At 39.4% G+C, this 24759-nt stretch overlaps 1 protein-coding gene across 1 annotated transcript in view; it reads left to right on the top strand.

The window, feature by feature from the left end:
• LOC132396754 (corticotropin-releasing factor receptor 2) overlaps window positions 1-24759 on the top strand; it is a 229863-nt gene that overhangs the window by 163222 nt on the left and 41882 nt on the right. The gene's annotated exons all lie outside the window — the stretch shown is intronic.

Raw genomic sequence — 24759 nt, 5'->3', positions numbered from 1 at the left:
ATTCCAAAAATATCTATGCTTGATAGATTGACTGGTCACTGTAAATTGCCCCTAGTTTGTGGGTGAATGGTAAAATGCAATGAAAGTTGATGGGGATTGAGGAGAGCGTGGTGGGCTTAGAGAAGGTGTGGTCAGCACTGACTCAATGAATTGAAGAGCCTGTTTCCATGGTGTAAGGCTCCATGCCTCTGGTAAGAGTATTCAAGATTAACTCCAGACATATCTCTGCAATATGTTACTGTTAAGAGTTTTTTTTGTTTTAAAATAGGATACAAAATTGTACTTTATCCACCTGCTCAGCTTTATGCAAGCAAATACAATGGATTCCAGTTAAATTGGGACACACCAGGACCTTTAGATTTTGTCCAAATTGAGAGGATACCCCAGTTAGCAGATGTTTCATGGAAATAGTTAAAAAGGTATAAAAAGATAAACCATTGTCTAACTAAGTAAAAAATTCTGAATTTAAATAAAATGTAGAACAATTTAGAATGCTACCAATACTGCTACAGTACTATAAATCTGTGTATTAGTTCCTAATATTTTTGAACGGAGGAGTTCATCCAGTGTACAGTGCTGTGTTCCTTTGTTTGACTGTAAGTGAGCAAAATCTGCACAAGCACCTAGTATAGATAATGGACTGCCTTCATCCAATGCTTTCGAAGATTGCACATTCCAAATCTTCATTTTCATTGTAACATTCAATATTATTGTTGTTACCTTCAAATTCTTTGCCGCCAACTATCAGTGATAAAAATCACTGCTTTTTGAATAGAAACACATGCAATACATGTCATTTTAAAACTGTTTGCTCTGAACATGGGTATAGTGTTCAATGACCGAACAAGTGTATGCGATTGATGCTAACTAGAATCTGTTTGGCAATAGTTTCCTGCCCCAATTAAACAGCATACTGTCCTAGATAAATAAAGGGATTCCCAGCTATTTTCTCAATTAGTTTTCGTTCTTTAAGGTTTGTCCCAAATAAAAGACTGCCCTGATTAACCGATGGCCCGATCCACTGTATATAGTAGAAAGTGTAACTTTCTTTTCAGCACTCTGTCCTTAAACAACTGGACTAAGAACATTAATTTCACTACTGTTGATCTGACCTGGAAAAGAGAGGGGTAAAAAAGGTGTTTTGCACAGGAGAGATATAGAAAAACCACCAGGGAGAGACTGGGCAAAAGGAAAGAATTACAGGGAGTAGTCCTTTACGGGGAGCAAAAGGAAGAAAACTGGGAAAAGAGGAGAAGAAAGGGGTTTAGATATTTTAGAAGGAACAGAGAGGGTGGTAAAAGAGGTTGGGCAGTGGGATTGCTACTCAGGGATAGTATCACTACTGCAGAAAGGGGAACGCCTACTGAGTCAGTGTGGGTGTAAGTCAGAAACAGGAAGAGACCAATCACTCTGCAGTGTATATTCTACAGAGACCCAAGAGCAACAGAGATGATGAGGAGGAGATAAGGTGGCAGATTCTAGAAAGGTGCAAAATTAACAGGATTGGGTCACCCAAGTTATCATGGGTGACTTCAACTTCCCTAATAGTGATCGGCACTTTGTTAGTGCAAAAGATTTAGATGGGGCAGAATTTGTTAGATGTGTCCACAAAGGATTCATGACACAATATGTAACCAGGCTGATTAGAAGAAAAGCCTAGGCAATGAATTTGGTCAGGGGGCAAACCTCAGTGGGTGAGTATTTCAGTGATGTTGACCACAACTCAATGACCCAGCCTTGGAGCAGCACAGTATGGGAAAACGTTAAATTGGGAGAGGGCAATTTTTGACGCTATTAGGCAGGAATTTGGGAGTGTAAATTGTGAACAGATGTACTCAGGGAAATGCATAATGCTAATGTGGAAGTTGTTTAGGGAGCACTTGAATGAGGTTCTGTGTAGGTTTGTCCCATCGAGGCAGGGAAAGGATAGTAGGGTGATGGAATCATGGTTGACAAGGGATTTGAAACATCCCGTCCAGAGGAAGCAAGGATCAGACCGACCTCTAGCAGGGGTTTCCAACCTGGGGTCAACAGACCCCTTGCTTAAAAGTATTGATCGATGGGATAAAAAAGGTCAGGAACCCCTACTTTAGAGAGTACAAAGTAGTGAGGAAGAGGGTTAAGAATGGAATTAGTAAAGCTAGAAGGAAAACCTGAAGGCATTCTACACATACGTAAATAACAGGAGGACGACTAGAGTGTAGACTTCAGTATTCACCAGCGAGAGGGAGGTTGATGAATGTTTAAAAAAAGGGCTGATATGCTGGAACATGTCAACATTAAAAAAGATATGCTCGAACATTTGAAAACATTAGGATAGAGAAGTCCCTGGGGCCAGATGGGATATACCCTAGGTTACTACAGGAAGTGAGGGCAGTGATGTGCCTTTGCCTTTGTGTCTTCACTGGCCACAGGAGTAGTACCAGAATATTCAGAGGCCGGCAAACATTATTAATTTGTTCAAGAAAGGTAAAAGGCATCATCCTGGGAATTATAGATCAGTGAGTCTTATTGTCAGTGGTGGGAAAACTATTGGAGAGGATTCTTAGAAAGGATGTATAAGCATTTTGAGAAGCATAGTCTGATTTAAATAGTTAGCATAGGTAGGTCATATTTCATGAGCCCGGATAAATTCTTGGAGGTACTGACAAAACAAATTGAAGGTAGATTAGTGGATATGGTATATATTGATTTTAGTAATGCCCTTTTTCTTTTTGATTTTTATAAATGACTTCGATGAAAAAGTGGAAGGGTGATTTAGTACGTTTTCAGCTGACATGAAGGTTGGTGGTGTAGTGGATAGGGAAAAATGTTGTATGTTACAAGAGACTGTGATAGGTTCCCATGGTAGGTTTATTCCAAAAGTGAGGAAGCAAGGCATCTGGGAAAACTTGGCTAAGAAGATTCAGAATTGGTTTTCCCACACAAGGCAGAGGGTGGTACTAGATTGAGCATATTCTGCCTAGAGGTCAGTGAACAGTGGAAGGATTTGTTCAGGGACCACTGTTCTTATTATCTTTATAAATGATTTGGTTGGAAAAGTGGAAGGGTGGCTTAGTAAGCTTGCATCTGACATGAAGTTTGGTGCTGCGGTGGATGGTGTGAAAGGTTGTCATATGTTATAAAGGATATTGATAGGATGCTGAGCTTGGCTGAGAAGTGGCAGATGGATTTCAATTTGGAAATGATTTTCACTTTGGAAATGTCGACTGTCCCTTTCCCGCTAAACATACTGCTTGACCCATCAAGTTCCTCCAGCAGCTCTTTTTATTTGCTTCAGATTCTAGCATTTAGCATCCTGTGTCAGTATGTCAGCAAGTTAAGTTTCATGATAAATTTTCATTCTTACCAAAACCAGTGCACAGGTCAGAACATGTAACATCACTGAAAGGCAGGATTAATGATAACCATTGCCATACAATTTTAGATTTCATTAACTATTGGAAATAGAGATTTCATTATGATACAGATTGGGGAAAAATAAAACATTGAGTTTTTAATCTCAGCTAGGAGGCCAGACTTGAATTATATATCAGAATTAAGTGCGTGTATGCTCAACCATCTGCCAACCCAGTAACTCAAAAATAAATAGTTGTTGCACTCCCTTGCTTAATGTATGTTTTCCTTAAGTACGATAACCAGATCAGAGGCCAGACCTGTATGGTTTCATTAACTCCCGGATATTTGGATCAAGACATTTTACATTTTTCTACTCTTCTATTCAGACCTTCTTGCAATAAAAGCCAATAATACTTTCCTAATTATCAGCTAAATATGAATATCTTCATTGTGATAAGGTCAACGTATTCCTACTGTGCCAGAATAAATTTATGTCTGCTGTATCTTTCAAGGTCATATGATTGAAGCATTAATTAGTTGGAGGTTATTGGCAATGATTACTCAAAGGATTGGAGACTTTCTAAAAGTGCAATGCCATTGGATTCAGTGAGACAATGCTTTGCAGAGAGCAGGATGACAGATTTTGTATCTTTGCCTTTTTAGTCTGTGTCAACTCACAGGATAATCCCATTCTCCACAAACTTTTTCTGTTATCTCTTTTGACCAAATGTTACAACTCCAAGCAGAGTCCAGTGTTGAAGCATACCTAGACCTAGGAGATATTATTGAAAGTGGTTATGGAATGGAATCTCTACTCAAAGAGTTTCCTCTTCTCAATAATAATCTATTTCTTGTTCACATTCCAACTTAATGGCTTGTCACCCAACAACCAGGACTGTTCTGTCAGCATGTACAAGTGGAACAGCCTTTGAAATTGATGTCATGAGCTCTAAACCAGATGATTTTTGTTGGGAAATTTCATTAGTGGAGCAGGAATCTGTACAGCCTGCCTGTAACTCTTCCGAACCTACAATGGTTACCCAAAAAAGGAATTGTGTAGCTTTGTATATAGTCACATTGTTCTTTATTTACTTCATAAAAAAATGTTCTTTTTTAACCACTTCAACATTCTTGGACTTTTTTTTGGTTTATACCTTGACATGACATATCACATAGAACAGTACAGCACAGTGTAAGCCGTTCAACCCACTATTTTGTACTGATCGTGTAACCTATTCCAAGATCAATCTAACCTTTCCCTCCCACGTAGTACTCCATGTTTTATATCCATGTACCTATCTAAGAGTCTCTTAAATATCCTTTATCTCTGTAAAAAAAATCTACCTTCGGCAAACCTACTAGGGAAAAGGCACTTGGTGTTCACTCTAACTATACATCTTAAAATCTTCTACACCTCTATCAAGTCGCCTCTCATCTACTTCACTCTAAGGAGAAAGACCCTAGCTCGGTCAAACTTTCCTTATAAGATATGTTCTCTAATCCAGGCAAATCTCCTCTGCACCTTTTCTAAAGCTCTCATATCCTTCCTCTAATGTGGAGCCAAGAACTGAATATTTTGTTTTGCATTATATTGAAATGAATTAATGGGAACTAAAGGAGGCTTTTCTTAAGGACTCAATGACTGGTTGTAGGACTGCTTTATGGTTTTGAGTGTGGAAGAAGGAATGGAGGGGCAGAAATCAGAGTACCTATTGTATTTTTGGTGAAATGTGAATCCTGCAGTGTCATGAAGCAGCTGTTCCCTTATTATCTTCTTTTATTCACCCTTCTTATACAGAATAGTCTGAGCTCTTTACTCTATTTCTCCAGCAGCTCTAGGTTTTGATGTAGCAGAATAATTTGTACTGCAGAGCAGTTCATCACCAATCTGGAGATTCTGAGTGGTGCATACCAAAGGCACCTCTGGAACATGTCGCTGGCTAGTTCATTCACACGTTTAATCATCATGTGAGTGAGCTCACACAATTTTGCTTTCTGTGGTTGTATGTCACGAAACTACTTTACACTGGGAGATCCCATTGCAGGTTAGCTTCTCTTCAAATGCTCTACCAAGTCCTATTAGGCAGTGGTGAATAAGTTCTGGCAGCCATGCCCAAGATAGCACATGACAAAAATATTGTTGGCACATGGCATGCAGTGCCACCCCTCAATTCTTTAAACCCCACCCATAGTAAAAAGATGCATAAAGGTAGATATCATAAAGATGCTGTGTCTCCAATTGGCTGGGTGTTAAACAGATGGTTGCACAAGCACACGACATTGCACGATATACTTTGAAATCATTGCAGACCAGGTGTACTCATCAGTATTTGAGTGATAAATGATTGGGCCAGTTGGCAATGACTTCATTCTGCTTCTATTTTTCTTCTGTTCTTTGTGAATAAATAGTGATAATAACAGTAAATACTTAATGTAGTTTAATAGCTGCATGAATATTTATTTTTCAATTGTCTTTTTAAAAAATTAATATTAATAACTTTGAATGGATTTTCTAAAATGATTCATTTGCTTCAATCAGTTGCTGTTACACTTCTATTTACAGTTGTTACAAAACCCTGTAACTGGGTCACTTACCAGCAAAGATAGAGAGGTCCATTGAAGTTTGATGGTACTATTTTTAAAAGTGTTTATTGATAAAGGGGCACAAAAATAAGATTAATGCAAACATATAGATAATATACATCATCAATACTAAATCTAAAAGCGTGGGTATAATAAGAATCAATAAGAAATATCTCTATCGTTGTCTAGGGGATAATGTATTGTCCGATGGAAATATAACAGTCACTGTTAGTTCGTTCAAGCTGCAGCGTTTTGGGTTTAAGAGAGAGGTGGTTTAAACTTGCCCAGGTCTTTTATGAGGCCAATCCGTTAAGTAAGGTGAATGGGTTTCCCCGTTGTTAGCTAAAAGCCGTTTTCCGTGGTTCCAGCCACCAGTTCCAGCAACGGAACTGAATGCACGTGGCCTCCTTCAGATGACTTCCTGCTATTACGTGGTCGCTTAACATTTCTTCTGGTGCATCTGAGGGGCTGTTCCTACAGACCCTCTTTTATCCTGACTCGCAGGGTCATAGATGTCAATCAGGTTGGGGGTGTGCAATCTCTCCCTCAACCAGCTCACTTTGCCTGAGGGTGTTCACGTAGCATAGTCTCCAATCCACAACTTCGCCTTCCGGAGACAATGGCCATGTCCCGTAGCTTTACATCGCCGGGGAAACGAGACATTCTGCACGTCTCTCTCTCATTTCCTGGGCCCCTTGGCCCAATCCAACAGTGATCTTGTGATTCTCACAAAGGAGGGGGCTACCCCGCACCCTTCGGCCCCTCAGAGCTGTGGTACATTCATAACACAGTAAAAAGAAAACACTTAAATAAGCCACCCGTTTTCCTGAAAGAAACCCATAATTATTGATACTAATTCATCAATCAATAATAATCTCTACACCAAATTACAAGTGAGAATTTTTTAGAAGATTATCGCCACCCGGTCCTAAGGGATTCTAGAGTTTTGACTGCTGCATGGTGATTAGAAATCTTGCACACACCAACACCAATGTTTCTGTTCCCATCAGCGGCAGGTTGATGTATTTGAATTGTTTGTACAGGTAGTTTTCCTGGGCTAGATGGATGAGTTAAGAGCCACAGTGTAATTTTGCAGTTCCATAAAGTGCTGGTCAGACCTCTGTTGGAATATTGTGTTCATTGCTGGTCACCTCATTAGAGGAAGGATGTTGAAGCTTTAGAGGAGGTACGGAGGAGATTTACCAGGAAGCCACCTGAATAATCATGAACAAAGCAGATGAGTTTGGAGTATGGATCAGTACTTGGAGCTATGATATTGCGGCCATTACAGAGACTTGGATGGTTCATGGGGCGGGAATGGCTACTTAGAGTGCCAGGTTTTAGATGTTCGAGAAAAGACAGGGAAGGAGGCAAAAGAGGTGGGGGTGTAACACAGTTGATAAGAGATAGTGTCATGACTGCAGAGGAGGAAATCATGGATGGATTGTCTACTGAGTCTCTGTGGTGGAAGTTAGGAACAGGAAGGGGCCAATAACTCTACTGGGTGTTTTTTATAGACCACCCAATAGTAACAGGGGCTTTGAGAAGCAGATGAAGAGACACATTCTGGAAAGGTGTAATAATAGCAGGGTTGGTGTGGTAGGAGATTTTAATTTCCCAAATATTGATTGGCATCTCCCTAGAGCAAGGGGTTTAGATGGAGTGGAGTTTGTTAGGTGTGTTCAGGAAGGTTTCCTGACATAATATGTAGTTAAGCCTACAAGAGAAGAGGCTGTACTTGATCTGGTATTGGAAAATTAACCTGGTCTGGTGTCAGGTTTCTCAATAGGAGAACATTTTGGAGACAGTGATCACAATTCTATCTCCTTTACCATAGCATTGGAGAGGGGTAGGAACAGACAAGTTAGGAGAGTGTTTAATTGGAATAAGGGGAAATACAAAGGTATCAGGCAGGAACTTGGAAGCATAAATTAGGAGCAGAAGTTCTCAGAGAAATGTATGGCAGAAATATGGCAAATGTTTAGGGGATATTTGTGTGATGTTCTGCATAGGTACATTCCAATGAGACAGAAAGGATGGTAGTGTACAGGAACTATGGTATACAAAGGCTGTTGAAAATTTAGTCAAGAAGAAAAGAAAAGCTTGAGAAAGGTTCAAAAAATTAGGTAATGATAGAAGATTATAAAACTGGCAAGAAGAAGCTTAAGAATGAAATCAGGAGAGCCAGAAGGGGCCATGAGAAGGCCTTGGCAAGTAGGATTAAGGAAAGCCCCAAGGCATTCTACAAGTATGTGAAGAGCAAGAGGATATGATGTGAGAGAATAGGACCAATCAAATATGATAGTGGAAAAGTATGTATGGAACAGGAGGAGATAGCAGAGGTACTTAATGAATACTTTGTTTCAGTATTCACTACCGACAGGAATGACTTACAGCGGACTGAAAAGCCTGAGCATATAGACATTAAGAAAGAGGATGTGCTGGAGTTTTTGAAAAGTAACAAGTTGGATAAGTCACTGGGACCAGATGAGATGTACCCCAGGCTACTGTGGGAGGTGAGAGAGGAGATTGCTGAGCCTCTTGCAATGATCTTTGTATCATCAGTGGGGACGAGACAGGTTCCGGAGGACTGGAGGGTTGCAGATGTTGTTCCCTTATTCAAGAAAGGGAGTAGAGATAGCCCAAGAAATTATAGACTGGTGAGTCTTACTGCAGTGGTTGGTAAGTTGATGGAAAAGATCCTGACAGGCAAGATTTATGAACATTTGGAGAGGCATAATATGATTAGGAGTAATCAGCATGGCTTTGTGAAAGGCAGGTCGTGCCTTACAAGCCTGATTGAATTTTTTGAGGATGTGACTAAACACATTGATGAAGGAAGAGCAGTAGATATAGTGTATATGGATTTCAGCAAGGCATTTGATAAGGTACCTCATGCACGGCTTATTGAGAAAGCAAGGAGGCATGAGATCCAAGGGGACAAGTGGATCCTGAAATGGCTTGCCAAAAGAAAGCAAAGAATGGTTGTAATTGGGTCATATTCTGCATGGAGGTCAGTACCTAGTGTTGTGCCTCAGGGATCTGTTCTGGGACCCCTTCTCTTCATCAATTTATAAACGACCTGGATGAGGAAGTGAAGGAATGGGTTGATAAATTTGCTAATGACACAAAGGTTGGTGGTGTTGTGGATAGTGTGGAGGGCTGTCAGAGGTTACAGCGAGACATCAATAGGATGCAATAGGGTTGAGAAGTGGCAGATGGAGTTCAACTCAGTTAAGTGTGAAGTGGTTCATTTTGGTAGGTCAAATGTGGTGGCAGAACATAGTATAGTATAGCAAGACTCTTGGCAGTGTGGAGGATCAGAGGGATCTTAGGGTCCAAATCCATTGGACACTCAAAGCTTCTGCGCAGGTTGGCTCTGTAGTTAAGGACGCATACATGCTCCGTTCTGGTCACATCACTACAGGAAGGATGTGGAAACTATAGAGAGGGTGCAGAGGAGATTTACAAGGATGGTGCTTGGATTAGGGAGCATGGCTTATGAGAATAGGTTGAGTGAACTTTGCCTTTTCTCCTTGGAGCGATGGAGGATGAGAGGTGACCTGATAGAGATGTTCAAGATGATGAGAGGCATTGATCATGTTGATAGGCAGAGGCTTTTTCCCAGGGCTGAAATGGCTAGCACGAGAGGGCACAATTTTAAGGTGCTTGGAAGTAGGTACAGAGGAGATTTTACGTGGAGAATTGTGAGCATGTGGAATGGGCTGCCGGCGATGGTGGTGGAGGCAGATACAATAGGGTCTTTTAAGAGACTCCTGGATAGGTACATGGAGCTTAGAAAAATAGAGAGCTATGGTAACCCTAGGTAATTTCTAAAGTAAGTACATGTTTGACACAGCATTGTGGGCTGAAGGGCCTGTACTGTGATGTAGGTTCTCTAAGTTTCTGTGTTTTTATTAGAGAGCATGTCTTACGAGGATATGTTGAATGATCTAGGTCTTTTCTCTTTGCAGCAAAAGAGAATGAGAAGTGACTTAATGGAGGTGTACAAGATGATAAGAGGCATAAATGGAGTGGTTAGCTACACCCTTTTCCGAGGGAAAAATTGCAGATATGAGGAGGCATAATTTTAAGATGGTTGGAAGAAAGTATTGTGGGGATGTCAGTGGTAAGTTTTTTTACACAGAGAGTGTGTGGGTTTGTGGAATAGTCTGCCATGTGTGGTGGGTGTTAGAGGCAGATACATTAAAGACATTTAAGAATCCCTCAGGTAGTCACTTGGATGATAGAATAAATGGAGGTCTGTGTAAGATAGAAGGGTTAGATTGATCTTGGAGTAGCTTAAAATGTTGGCACTACATTGTGGGCTGAAGGACCTGTAATGTGCTGTAATGTTCTATCTTCTATTACATGTTTTGTTGATTGCTCTGTAGAAGCCAGGCAAAACTGCAAATGTTGCATACAGACTGCTCACTCACAGTCATTAGCAGTGACAAATTTGACATAATTGGCAAGCAACCAATTAGTGATTTGTCTTATTGATTTGAGGCGGCTGTCATGAAAATCTTGCATATGCCTGTGGGACAAAGCACTTGAAGGATTGAAAACCAAAAAAAATTGTTAAAGGGTTTAGTGACTGTCACAGCCACTGGTAATATTTGGCCACCAGGACCAATTGGTAGCAACTTCTCCACTTGCAGGCTGTTAAATCCTGCTGTATAGGCTATTAGTTTTCAAATTGTTAAGGACGTTTCCTGAAACTCACCAGTGAATTTCATTGCATTGGAAGGGCTTTCTATCAGCTGCTTTGCTATTGCCTTTCTAATGTCCTTACTGATTGTTTCTTTACTGGCAGTATGGCTATAGAATGCTTTTGTTTTGGTTGTCCAGTTAGTTATCTTGCTTGTGATTTGAGTTTAATCTAAGGCAGCATTATTGGCCTGCCTCCAAATCTAATTAATTAGACCCATAGGGGAAGAAAGTAATTTATAAAGTGTTATCAATTTAAAACAGTGAACACAAACTTTCTGGAAAGCTGCTAAGAAGCTATGAATATAGAATGGGTCATGCCCTGGAAGTTACACTTGACCTCCTTTGAGATGTATATTAAACTTGCATTTTAAATATGTCAAAATAATCTGTAGAATTACTTACTTTCAATGTGAGTGTTTTGTGGGGGGGGGGGGGGGGATATAGCAGTGAGCAGAAAGTGATCTCCCTAACTTTAGCAGCCTTTGGTAAGTGGCATTTACTGCAAAACTCTGCCAGTGTTACTTTTCGACTTCTTCAGTTGTCACCGTGGATAAAGTCACTTAGATTTTACCGTGTTTCAGGAAGCCTGGGAACTCAGTGAATCCAACATCATTGTAACAATGCATTAAATTTACTCTAACTGAGTGGGCAAATGGAAATTGACAGCCCAACTCTCCCAAGGGAGTTGTGTAGAGAGTTGAACATATTCCCACCAAATGTAGATGGTGGCTGCTTGGAGCCAATTTCCTAACACAATATTATTTATGCCTGTGTGAACCCCTCAGCTCCACTCAAACTCATTTCTCCTTCCAGAATACAAGCCAGTTCATAATATAGGAAGAGACTATTCGATCCTCCATGTATATTCTATCATTCCAACAGATCATGCTGATCCTGCAAGGCAACTCCCTTTAGTAACATAACTCTATAACTTGAATGTGGTTAATAAAAATAACTGTCAGTGTCAGGTTAAATAAATCACTTGTAAAGTTGGCAACATCTTTTTGGGAAGCATTTTCAGGTTTCCACCACTCATTGAGCAAAGAATTGTTTCAGATATCAAGTGTTGCAAAATGCTGCAAAGGTTTTGACTTTAACTTTAAAGTTTGCCCTCTTCTGCAAAAACATCAAGAGTTTCTTCTGAGGTGGAGTTTAGAGGAGTCCAGTCATTGTTAACATCATGCAGCTTCTATTGATTGGGGATTGTCAGGCTGAAGTTCAGTTTGAGATGAGTCAGTTATCATGGTTCTTAAGATTGCCTGCACTGGTTTCCTTAATGCAGCATTTCTCTCTGTTTAAAGATCAAATTGATGGAGAGAAAGAGGATTAGGAAGTGGTCAGTTCATTAGTCAAGCATGCATGTGATGTGGACGTTCTTGAGGGCTCTTGCGTGGTATCATCTAACTGATACTAATGCCCGAACAGTGCATATTGCTGTGGAATGCCCAACAAAAGGGGATGTTGGTTATGACAAACCCATGCTCCAAACCCTTTGTCAGGAGGAGAATCATTTCAGTTGCCTTTCCTTAGTCATGCCATTCCAGAGGATCACATTCTTCCTGACCTAGACATTGAAAGCTGCCAGGATGCTCACTTTATCTCATTTTCAGAAGAAGGCTTAGGCTTTTTCAAGGCCAGAGTAGCAGCTAGTATTGAGGCACATGTGCTAATTATTTCAATGTGCTATTTCTTCATTGCAGTGACCCTCTCGGAGGGTCCTGGAACATTTACCTGTTCCACAAGATGAATTGGTGAAATGCCTAACAAACCCATCCAATGACAATGACATTTGGTTCCTACTTGGAAAGTATACCCATCATATTGTTATTTGAGCTGGCCATAATCTGCCCACCATTGCTCACTAAAGACATCAATGTCAACATCCAAGCACTGATCCATCAGGCAACATTAGCTGAAAGATGCACTTAAGGAAGTTAGCATGCAATACTTTGAGGAGTGTATGTTATCTATATAATATTTATTTCAATATGAGAGGTTGATTGCACTTCACTTCACAGACCTGCAAGACCATAGTGTTGGTCCAATGGCAAGTTGTTGCAACTTACCTAAAGACCTGGGCGGTTTAAATGGATGATGTGAAGAGGTTGTTTCTGCTTATGAGAATCTGGCAGTAGGGGGTCACAGTTTAATAATAATGAATTCCACATTTCAGACAGCAATAAGATGGAGTTGATCATTTTCTTCAAGACAGTACTTTCTTCTTCAAACCTTCATGGAAGTAGTCTTTGAATATGTTTAAGGCAGATGTAGTTAGATTCTTCATAAAGAAAGTGGGTAAAAGTCTACTGTCCTTGTGGTAGGTGGGAATCTGGAGCTCAGGTTAATTTCAGGTTAGCCTTGACCTTATTTAATGGTAGCCTCTTACTGTTCCTAATTCATCTTCTTCTATATTCAGATAACTTTGCATTAATTTTTACTCAGTGTTATGTGAATTGAAACTATAAGAATTTAAAAATGAGTTAATATGTGTTTTACTCCCCACACTGAACTGGGCTCTAAAAAAGTCGCAAATGACACCCAACTGGAAGGAGGCGATAATCTCAGTTACACCAAAAGAAGGCAAGGATAAAATGGAATCTGGGTCATTTAGACCAATATCCGTTCTTAATGTAGATTATAGATTATTTACCTCCATCATGGCCAAATAATTAGAAGAGTTCTTACCCACACTGATATATAATGATCAGACAGGTTTTATACAACAACGCCAAACACAAGACAATATACGAAGGATGCTTCACATTATGGATCATATACAAAAAAACAAAATTGAAGCAATAGTGATAAGCATGGACGCTGAAAAGGCATTTGATTCGGTTGATTGGAATTTTCTTTACAGAGTTTTACATAGATTTGGTTTACATGACAGAATTATTAAAACTATACAGACACTATATGACAACCCTACTGCTAGGATTAAAATCAATGGATATATATCAAATAGTTTTACTCTAGAAAGGGGCATGAGACAGGGCTGTGCACGTTCACTGCTACTCTTCGCATTATATCTGGAATCATTAGCTCAATACATCAGACAAAATGAAGATATCACAGGAATTACTATTAAAGGGTCAGAGCATAAATTGGCCTGTTAGGCAGATGACATTTTTATCTATCTAGGGCAAGCAACATACTCATCTCCACTTATTATTTATCTGTGGTATACACCTATAGAAAAGAGGAAAGAAAGAACAAGCAAAAGGAGAAAACTGTGTAAAAGTAGGGAGTGATCTTTTTTTTACAACGTATTCGTTGATTTGTGAGAATAAAATCAGGCCTATGAGGTATTATGTAATTAAACCATTTTTCCCAAGTTGAATCAAATTGTTCCAACTTATGATTAACTAATGCTGTTATCTTCTCCATTTTGTCAATGTCCACTGTAATTTCAATCCATACGTTTAAAGTTGGGCTCTCCTGTGATAGCCATTTCCTGGTAAGTCTTTTTACCAGCCACCAACAGTATATTCATTAAATATTAGTATCTGAAATACATCTTATGGAAATGTTTGTTTGATGATGAACTTCAATAAAAAAAAATTACAAATAAAGAAACTATTGGCAAACAAGGCCATTATCAGAGTTGGTGTGACATATACACATGATGTTGACCTCACATCCAGTGAAGTCTTCAGAATATCAATGGGAAGTAATAGTAGAGTCCATGGAGTCAACAGACAGCAGTGACCCTAGCCTCCTAAATCTTTGAGAGTTGGATACCTCAATGCACCCGATGGTACCATGAACATGATCTCCACAAAATTCTCTAACTGAGCTGGTAGGTAAGTGAACCAGTGTCCTGTCTCCAGCCAACATTCTCAGTTACATTCAGTGAGCTCTAATAGGTAGGTCACAGTGTTTGTTTCCCTGGAAACTGGACGCTAAAAACAATCACTCCACAAGATCATTGGGTGGACAGAAGAAACACTTCAAGCACACCCTCCAAAACTCGGTAAACTAAGTGTAACTTCCCAACCAGCTTGTGGGAATCTCTGTTCAATGACCCCTTAAAAAGGAGAAGGAACATTCAGAATAATATTAAGTATTTAATGTACCCTTAGGAGTATAAAGGAGCCCAGCATAGAAGAGAAGAGATGCACATCATTTTCAAAACTACTTATCCATCCACCCCATCCATTGCCTCCTGCTCCATCCTGGCAGTGTCTGTGGATTCCATGTTTGCCCCATTAGTCAGTTCAAGAGAAACCACAGAACTGGAGCAGAAGCACGTGATCCTCACCCCAAGGGACAGCTGAAGCAGAAGTAGTACTTCACAGCCAATCACAAAGGATGGTAGAATTAGTCTCAACATGAAAATGATTTCCTCTGACAGACATTATAGAGAGTTTTTAATAATTTGCTTGGGATTTGAATCAACCCAAGGATATGTTAGAACTTGTCCCAACTGTAGTCAAGGAAGACCCTGAAGCATAGAGATTTAAAAAAACTTTATCATTATCTTGGAGTACTTTTTGGATTCTATTTCATAGAGCAATGCAGCACAGAAACTGCTCACCATGTCCGTGCAAACGACCAGTACCTATTTATTCTAATCCTATACCATGGCTATTTTTATTTACTGAACTTTCCCTTCCCCCAGAATGAACCATTCACCTACACAATTGGAGCAATTTGCTGCAACCAATTAATCTACAAGCCTGCATGGCCTTCTTTACAACCCATCAATTTCTATATGGCAATTTTGAGGAACTATGGGCTTGGACCACAAGATTCTTCTGTTTCTCCACTCCTCCAAAAACCCTCTCATTAACCATGTATTCTGCCTTCAGGTTTGAAGCTTCAAAGTGTACCACTTCCCACTTTTCCAGATTGAAATCCATCTGCCAAGTCTCAGTCCAGCTCTGTGTCCTGTCCATGTCCCATTTCAACCTGTGACAACCTTCTATACTATCCACAGCAAATTTATGTAATCTGCAAATTTACTAACTCACTTACTCATCCAAGTCATTTAGGAAAACCACAGATAGCAGGGATCCCAGAACAGATCCCTGCAAAACAGCACTCATTACCAATCTCTGGGCAGAATATGCTCCACCCACTTCCACCCTCCTGTGGGCAAGCCATTTTCAAATCCACCACCTTGGACTTCTGCAGCCTTTAGGTGAAAAGACTCTCTACAATTATGTTTCACTGTAAGCTCCACGATTTACACGCTGCAATTATCAATAAACAGCAGTGAGCTTCTAGGTCAAAGTTCAAAGTAAGTTTATTATCAAAGTACATACATGTCACCATTTACTACAGTGAGATTCATTTTCTTGTAGAGATTCACAATAAATACTGAGAAACACAATCAAATCAATAAAAAGCTAAACGTCAAATATTTTGTAGCTTGGAAACCTGAGGGTCATGATCTTCCCATGTACCTGTTCATGTTGCATTTCTTAATCTTGTAGTTCACAGGAATGAGGGTAGCCCAAACAGACAACTGCAGTGCATTTTGTAGCTGATGTACACTGTAGCCAATCTATTCTACTGTAAAGTTTAGGGTGGTGTTTGAGGTTCCAGTCATATGGGCTGGTTTGCTTGGAATAGTGTCACATTTCATTGAGCCACATCAAGGCAACAAGACATTATTTTGCCTTACTTTATCTTTGTAGATCGTTTTGGAGTGAGGGGAGCTGGGTCACTGGCAAGTATTGTTTAGCAATGTTATCATTGAATACACAAGTGCTCATTATCAGCAAGAGAATGAGGCATGAACTTTTCACAGATAGTAAAGAACGTGGATATCGCTATAGTTCTTTGCTTTGTAGCAAATAAACCTTTCCACACCCCCAAATAAACATATGCCCCATGATGTTCTTAGAATATTGACACTCATTAATATATATTGATAAACACATCAAAATGTTTAAATCCCTAAAAAGGTATGATATTTCTGACAATCTACTTCCATTGAATGTATTGTAATTTACATGTAATTTAAATCTCAAGTACAGAAATGTAAATAAAGACCACTGTTTATTAGATATTGCACAGCAGGAAGGCACTTGATAAACAATGAGCTGAACACTTCATCATCATATTTGACAGACACATATTTAAATAAACTGGAAAAAAATCAAAATGACGCCTGGAGCTGACCTTACAAGTGAGTAGATCCAGGAATAGCATATAATAAAGCCTGGGTGTATTAAGGTTAGAAAGTTGTTACTTGGCACCTTTCTGTTATGGCCAAATGTCACTCAGGACTTATTACTTGCAAGCGTGGACTGCTTAACATGGAACAGCTGAAAGTGCTGCAAGAATCATCATTTAAACAATGATACAATGGCAGCAGCATACAATAGAATTTTATAAACTGTCACATCAACAGTGGAGATGTAGTCAGAAACGCTTGTCAGAAATTACAGCATAGAATTATAGTGGCTAGCATGGACATGATGGGCCAAATGGTCTATTTCTGTACCTTCTGCGCTGAATAAAGTGGCCACTGAGTATATTTCTGTATGTATGTGGTCTTCTGCTGCTGTAACCCATCCACTTCAAGGTTCAATGTATTGTGCATTCAGAGATGTTCTTCTGCACACCACTGTGGTAATACATGGTTATATTTGAGTTACAATTGCCTTCCTGTCAGCTTGAACCAGTCTGGCCAGTTTCCTCTGATCTCACATTAACAAGGAGTTTTCATCCACAGAACTGCCACTCACTTGATGTTTTTCTTTGTTTTTTGCACCCTTCTCTGTGAAGTCTAGAGAGGGTTGTGCATGAATATCCTGGGAGATCAGCAGTTTCTGAGTTACTCAAAACACTCCATTTGGCACCAACAATCATTCTATGATCAAAATTGCTTAGATCACATTTTTCCCCATTCTGAAATTTGGTCTGAGCAACAACTTGACCATGCCTTTATTCATTGTATTTTTGCCACATGATTGGCCTATTAGATATTTGCATTAATGAGCAGCTGTACTTACTGAAGTGGCCGCTGAGTGTGCGTCTATTTGACTGACTGGCTAGAAAATGGTGACCATGGTAACCATTATGCCAGTAGAACAAATGGTGAAAGTGCCTTTTGAATTTAAAATCACCTGACTCATTGCAAGATTGTTCCTATTTGCCGATCCTATTAGAATGGTTAGTACGGTAAATGTAAAGGTGATTTTAGAGTAATTTCAGAATTTGAAGTTAACATTGAAATTACATGAATAATTGAGTATATCTTTTGTATGTCCTTAACACTTTCCTATCTGAGTCTGAGTTGTAGTACCTAGTCCAGTCCAGAGACTGATATTAAGTAAGGATTGATATTCCGGCATGTTTTGTAAGCAGTGTTACAATATTACTTTTTTAGATGATCTGGAAATTCATCATCTAGTATATTCAAAAAGCACATCCCCTGCAGCTTAATGCCACGTATTACATGTTTCCACAGTTTCTGTCATTTTAACATAAGTGATTTCATTTTGAAAATATGTGTACATCATTTCACTAAAGAATGACAATGACAACATAATCAGTTGGCAGAAAAGAGCAACAAAGCTGTTAATATACTTCAGGAAGCTGGACCAATTTCTGTCAGGTAGCAGCTTAACAAGCCCAGTGATAACAAGATCACAGCGACAGAGGGCACAACACTTAATATCTGTCTGTCTTTGTGCTGGATAAATGAGTTGTTCTATTTTTCAGTCACTTGCTCTTTTTCTCACTCTCATGCATGCTCACATTAAAATCCACAGTTCATATTCCTGTCCATTTATTCAATTAATTGGTATCTCTTTGTAATTCAATTCTTTCATTTACACTATTGAAAACACCACTTATGTTACTGTTACTGACAAGTATGCTGATCATGTCTTCTTATCTCATCACCTTAGTCATTTCTAAAAATCACAAAGGGAAAATAGGAGAGAAACAGAAGAAAGATGCAAACTGGGGCTTAATTAAGGAATTCCTGAGCGGAAAAAATAAGCTTGATGGGCTAGTGATGTGTAGCCTCAACTGTAGCGAGAACTAGGCCTCGAGCCACGGGCCTGCCTGCTGCTGCAGACCAGATGAGAGATGCAGAAGTGCTACGGTGTGATTGAGCGCAGCTGGGGCCTAGCCAACAGTGCCATCCGGGCCATCAGTGCTGCACTCACAATGTCAGGATTGCTCAGGGTCTTAGACGATATATGTTTCTTTTTGAGTGAATATGCTTCTTTGCACAATATTTTGAATTACGCATATGTTACTCACTGTTCTTGAATGTTTGCTTGCTATTTTAAATATTTTGCACATTGGCCACAGAGAAATCCTGTCTCATTTGGCTGTATCTATAAATGGTTTCAGTGATAGTTAAAATTGACCTGGCTTGATTTGTTTTGAAAGAGGTAGCTGAACAGATAGTCTAAGTGCAAGAAACACTGTGAATTCTTCACTCTTTTAATAATGTATACAAGCAAGCATTATACACACAGACATACATACACAAGTATAAATATGCGAATACAAATATGCATGTAGATAGTTCTGTAGTTATAAAAGAGTGTCACAAGGTATCTGTATCTGAGCAAATATATTAAACTAATAACCACACAACTAACATATTTCTGATTATTTGTACTTAACACAACATCATAAATATTCTTATTTGAAGTAATTCATAATTTTATGAATTTGGACATTTAACTTTGACATTGCCTGACAGAGGCTGAGAGGAACAGATGCATTTAGACTCTATTGTCTGCATTTGCTAGTCCATAACAAAGGTGTACATTTATTAAACAAAAGCACAAGGAAATCAGAGTAGGAATAGGGCAACTGTCCCGTCAAGCCTGCCCCCACTGAGGCTGGCCTGCACAGGCTTTATTAACCTAAATTTCACAGCCTTTCAAAAATGTATCTACTTTAAGTACCACCAGTGATCTAGTCTCCAGAATCCCCTAAGGGAGAGAATTTCAGAGATTCATCTCCATACTGTGATATTTGATGTTGACCTGAGAGCCTGCCTATGATGCCTCTGCACCATAATGTCTAATTATTCAATGAATTGAGTTCCAAAGTTGTAACCCCCCCTCACCCAGATGTTTTTGTAAAGTGAAAATAGCAGCTACAAAAAAGTCTAACATCCATCTACTTCAATTAATAAAATGACGGCTGAAGTTACTGCTTCCAAAGGGATTTGCAGATTACAATAGAAAATCCAACCAGCCTGCTCAGACTTGCAGAAAAACAGCCTTCTATTTCGGGATCCATTAATGTTCAGCTAGTACTTACATGCTTATCATGTGAGCCCAGTCAATTTATTTTAGTTTAAGACTCCATTGAAACATTTACTTTAGATGTTAAAACAATGTTGATTATTATTTTACCCACAATGGAAGTAAGATAATTGGGCTAGTGTCCATTAAGACATTCTTTTTAAAAACAAACACTTGACTCAGAGGATATTCACTTTTGCATAATATTTATCAGGGCCTCACTAAACTTCCTCCTTTGTCTTGCTCAATCCTCAGATACGAATCTTCCTTCCCATTGAGCCAGATATGGTTTTAGTCTTTTACGTTTTCTTAGTCTTCCAGCTTATCAAGTGAAATGATTAATTCAATCAAACTAAGGATAGGTATGGCCCTTGTAGGAGAGTTTTAAATCGGAGTTACAAGGACATTAAGTGGGAACTAAAAAGGGTTAATTGGAAGAACCTTCTGTTCTGGCGTATCCACATCAAACATGTAGAGGGTGTTTAAAGATCAATTGCACAGAGTACAGGAAAGGTGTGTTCCTGTTAGAATGGATGAAAAGATAAGAGAACCTTGGATGTCCAGGGAGGTGAGGAATTTAGTCAAGGTGAAAAAGGAAAAGTACATAAAGCTTCAGAAGTTAGGATCAAAGGAAGCGCATGAACAGCATAACAAAGCTAGAAAAGAACAAAAGAAGGGAATTAGGAAAGCCAGGAAGAGTCACAAAAAGTCCCTGGCAAGTAAGATTAAAGGAAGTCCCAAAGCTTCCCTTACATACATCAAGAGCGATACCAGGTAAAGGGTGGGACCACTCAGGGATAAAGGGGGAAAGATTTGCTTGGATGTGGAGAATATGAGTGAGGTACTTAATGAGAATTTTGCTTCAGTATTTACCGAGAAAAGGGATATGGATTGCAAGGAGATCAGTGCTGAATGTATAAATTCATTCGGGCATTTAGAGATCAAGGAGGAAGAAGTGTTGAGCCTCCTTATGTGTATTAAGGTAGATAAGTCCCCAGGTCCTGATGGATTTTATATCAGGTTATTGAAGGAGGAAAAAAACAAGATTGCTGGGCCTTCAACCAGCACCTTCATGTCCTCTTTAGCCACAGGCATGGTCTTAGAGGACTGGCAAGTGGCTGATGTTGTACCTCTATTTAAGAAGGGAACAAAGGAAATTCATGAGAACTATAGACCACTGAGTCTTGCATTAGTTGTAGGCAAATTGCTGGAGACACTTCCTAGGTATAGAATATATGAGCACTTGGAAACCCATGGCCTAATTAGAGAGAGCCAGCATGGCTTTGTGAGGAGCAGGTCATGTCTTACCAACTTGATGGAGTTTTTTGACTAGGCGACAAGAGAGATCAATGGGGATAGGGCAGTGAATGTTGTCCACATGGATTTTAGTAAACTGTTTGACAAAGTCCCTCATGGGAGGCTAATCCAAAAGATTAAGATGCATGGGGTCCACAGTGAGTTCACTGTTTGGAATCAGAAATGAGTTGCACATAGAAGTTAGCAGGTTATGGTAGAAGGGACTTATTTGAGCAGGAGGTCTGTAAGTATTGGTGTTCCTCTTGGTTTTGTGCTGGGAACTCTGCCATTTATGATGTATGTAAGCAACCTGGATGAAAATGTAGAATCTGAGGTAGTAAGTTGCGAATAATACCAAGATTGGTGGAGCTGTGGGTGGTGTAGGAGACTGGCCAACGATACAGGGTGATGAACATATGCAGATATGGACAGAGAAGAGGCAGATGCAACTTAACCCAGATAAATATGAGGTTTTGTACCTTGGAAGGCAAATGCAAGGAGTCAGTACACTGTTAAGTGTTGCTGAGCAGAGAAATCTTGGGATCCAGTTTCATTGCTCCTTGAAAGTGGCTACACAGGTTGATAAGATGTTAAGAAGGTTTATGGGATGCTTGGTTTTATTAGTTGAGGCATTGAGTTCGAAAGTCAGGAGGTTATATTATGAAGCTCTGGTTAGGCCACATATGGAGTATTCCATACAGTTCTGGTCACTCCACGACAGGAAGAATGTTGAGGTTTACCAGGATGCTATCTGGTTTAGAGGGCATGTGGTATCATGAATGGCTGGATAAACTTTGGCTGTTTTCTCTGGAACGGTGGAGGCTGACGGGAGATCTGACAGAAGTTTATAAGATTATGAGAGGCATAGATAGGTAAAAGAGGAGTATCTGTTTCCTAGGGTTGAAATGAGTAATACGCATTGAAAGAGAATGATCAAGGCAGATGTGAGGGGTAAGTTCTTTTACTCAGAGTGGAAGATGCCTGCAATGTGCTGCCTGCTATGGTGGTACAGGCAAATACATTAGAGGCTTTTAAGAGACATTTGGGTAGGCACATGGATGTAAGGAAGATGGAGGGATTATGGACATTGTGTAGGTTGGAGGGATTTGTGTTTGGGTGTTTTTGATTTGCTTTTTAGCTGTTTTGGCACAATATCGTGTGCCAAATGGCCTGTTCCTGTGCTGTACTGTTCTATTTATCTTTATATGGGGCTTTTTCCTTATGTCTTGTCTTGTGAGTACTTGGAGAGTTGGTAGTTCTCAGTAATCACTCAGAGCTACCATCTGAATAATCAGGTAGTGTTCCCCTTGCTTAAGTAATCTTTTGCAGTAATGCTTAGCCTCAGTTCCAATTGTTGTCTTGGACTGTGCTTGGCATGATTTAAAATGTTTCTTGAGTTGCTTATATTTACTCTCGGTGACTACTTTATTAGGAACCTCCTGTAACTAATAAAGTGGCCATTGAGTGTATGTCTGTGGTCTTTTGCTGCAGTAGCCGATCCACTTCAATGTTCAACACGTGCGTTCAGAGATGCTTTTTCCAGACCACTGTTGTAACAGAATTGCCGCTCACTGGATTTTTTTTCTCTCACGCTATTCTCTGTAAACTCTGGAGGCCAGTGTGTGTGAAAATTCCAGGAAATCAGCAGTTTCTGAGACACTCAAACCACCCCCGTCTGGCACCAACAATCAGTTTATGGTCAAAATCACTTAGTTCACATTTGTTCTCCATTATGATATTTGGTCTGAACAATAAATGAGTCTCTTGATCATGTCTGCGTGCCTTTGATTTGTTGCCATGTGATTGGCTGATTAGATATTTACATTAACATGCAGGTGTACGAATGTACGAATAATGTGGCCACAGAATGTATAATAATGCATACCTTCACCTTCTTGTAGAATTTCTACAGGTCATGTTTGTCTAGATGAACTTATAATTCACTGGTGAAGGGACTGTGTTTCTTTTGCAGAATTAACATTACATCTTGAAAGGTGTTTCAGTTGCCTTCCATTGAAATGGTGTTACAATCTTCAAATATTTAATTTTGTTTGGTTCTTTATCTAATCTTTTAAATTTATATCTCTAGGGCCTGGTCTTGAATATTTTATATTCACATGTTCTGTCAAACATTTTCATTGTGTGATCACTGTTCATTTAGGTGTTATATTTAATAAGGTCAGTAGAGCCAGTAAATGTCCTTGTTTAAAAAAATGGAAATGAGCCCATCATTGTATAATCAATTTAAACAATGCAATTCTAACACACATGGAAGGAACGGATCAAGAAGATGCCTGCCAGCAACTTTAAAGAGAAACTTGATAGACAAAGAATGCCAGTATTGCTAGAAACATTAACATCCAGAAAATGGGTAAATGTAGAAATAAACTTAGTTGTTGATACATAGAAGAGACTCTGGCAGAGGTCAGGGCAAAGTATAGCAAAAACCAGACAGTAGACAGCAAAGGTGAAGTGGAGGACTTGGACCGAGTAAATGCAGTACTAAAGTTGAATAATTTGGCTCACGTAATGAGAATTCAACAGAAGAAAAAAGTAATTTGAGAAGGAATCTAGTCCAGCAAATTAAGTTTAAGTGCTCTTTGTAAGTTTTCTTGACGTTTTACTGACCTCTATCCATTTTTATCACATTTACTGCCAATGAATTAGCCCCATTTTAGCTTGGAAAGTGCAAGGCCCAGTTGCTGAATGGCACAAAACAGACTTGCTCCAGTAATGGGCAGGAATCTGCTGGCTTTTTTCCTCAGTAGGCAACCTCCAGGGTAGGGAGCCAGGCTCTGTCAAGACTGTTCAGCACACCTGCACTTGAAGCCTTTGCATGAGTGAGATCCCAGGAACAAACAGGGTCTCTGTCTGATTCTGGGACAAGGGTGATAGGAGAGAGGTGAAAGTGCTTTTATTTATGTGCTTTATTTTATGGCCCCTATCACACAGAATAACACCTAATATTTGTCCACCTGCTAAGTATGGGCTGTCTATGTTCACTCAGTGAGTGAAATCATCATTATTCTTTATCCTGACCCAACTTTATCACTGTTATATAGTGTTTCGGTTGGTCACTGGTCATTAAACATCAATAAGTTAGCTATGACTACTACCTGAAAAAAAACTGCATATGTTAACAAAATAATATGAACAAAGTGTATCTTGTTTTTATTACCAGTGTAACAGTGTCAAATGCTTTGATAGATGTTCAACATACCCCTCTCTCATCAACTATTTATCAATGAACAACAGATGTATGTTGCCAGGGTTCGGTTATTCCCTAGAGAAAATGTTCAAATGACACCAAAAGGCTAAACAGATTATTTGTTTCTGTTTGTAATACAGCCACCATTCAGTTCATTAAGAGATGCTTATGTCAGGTTATGTTCATTTCTAACATTGAATCAATACAGCTTTTGCCGATGGAAATGACAAACATGAACAGGTTGGCATCATTCTAATGCACCTTTTGACTGCTCCTACGCTTGAGAAAAATATTTTCTTGTACGTGTACATTTTAATGCTGATATTGCCAGCATGAATGATGGCACGTCTCACAACCCTATTCATGAGACCAGTGTGATATGAGATTTGT

Source organism: Hypanus sabinus, chromosome 1, assembly GCF_030144855.1.
Source record: "Hypanus sabinus isolate sHypSab1 chromosome 1, sHypSab1.hap1, whole genome shotgun sequence".
NCBI lineage: Eukaryota > Metazoa > Chordata > Chondrichthyes > Myliobatiformes > Dasyatidae > Hypanus > Hypanus sabinus.
The sequence above is the reverse complement of the archived record's forward strand: the minus strand, read 5'-3'. Positions and strand labels throughout refer to the sequence as shown.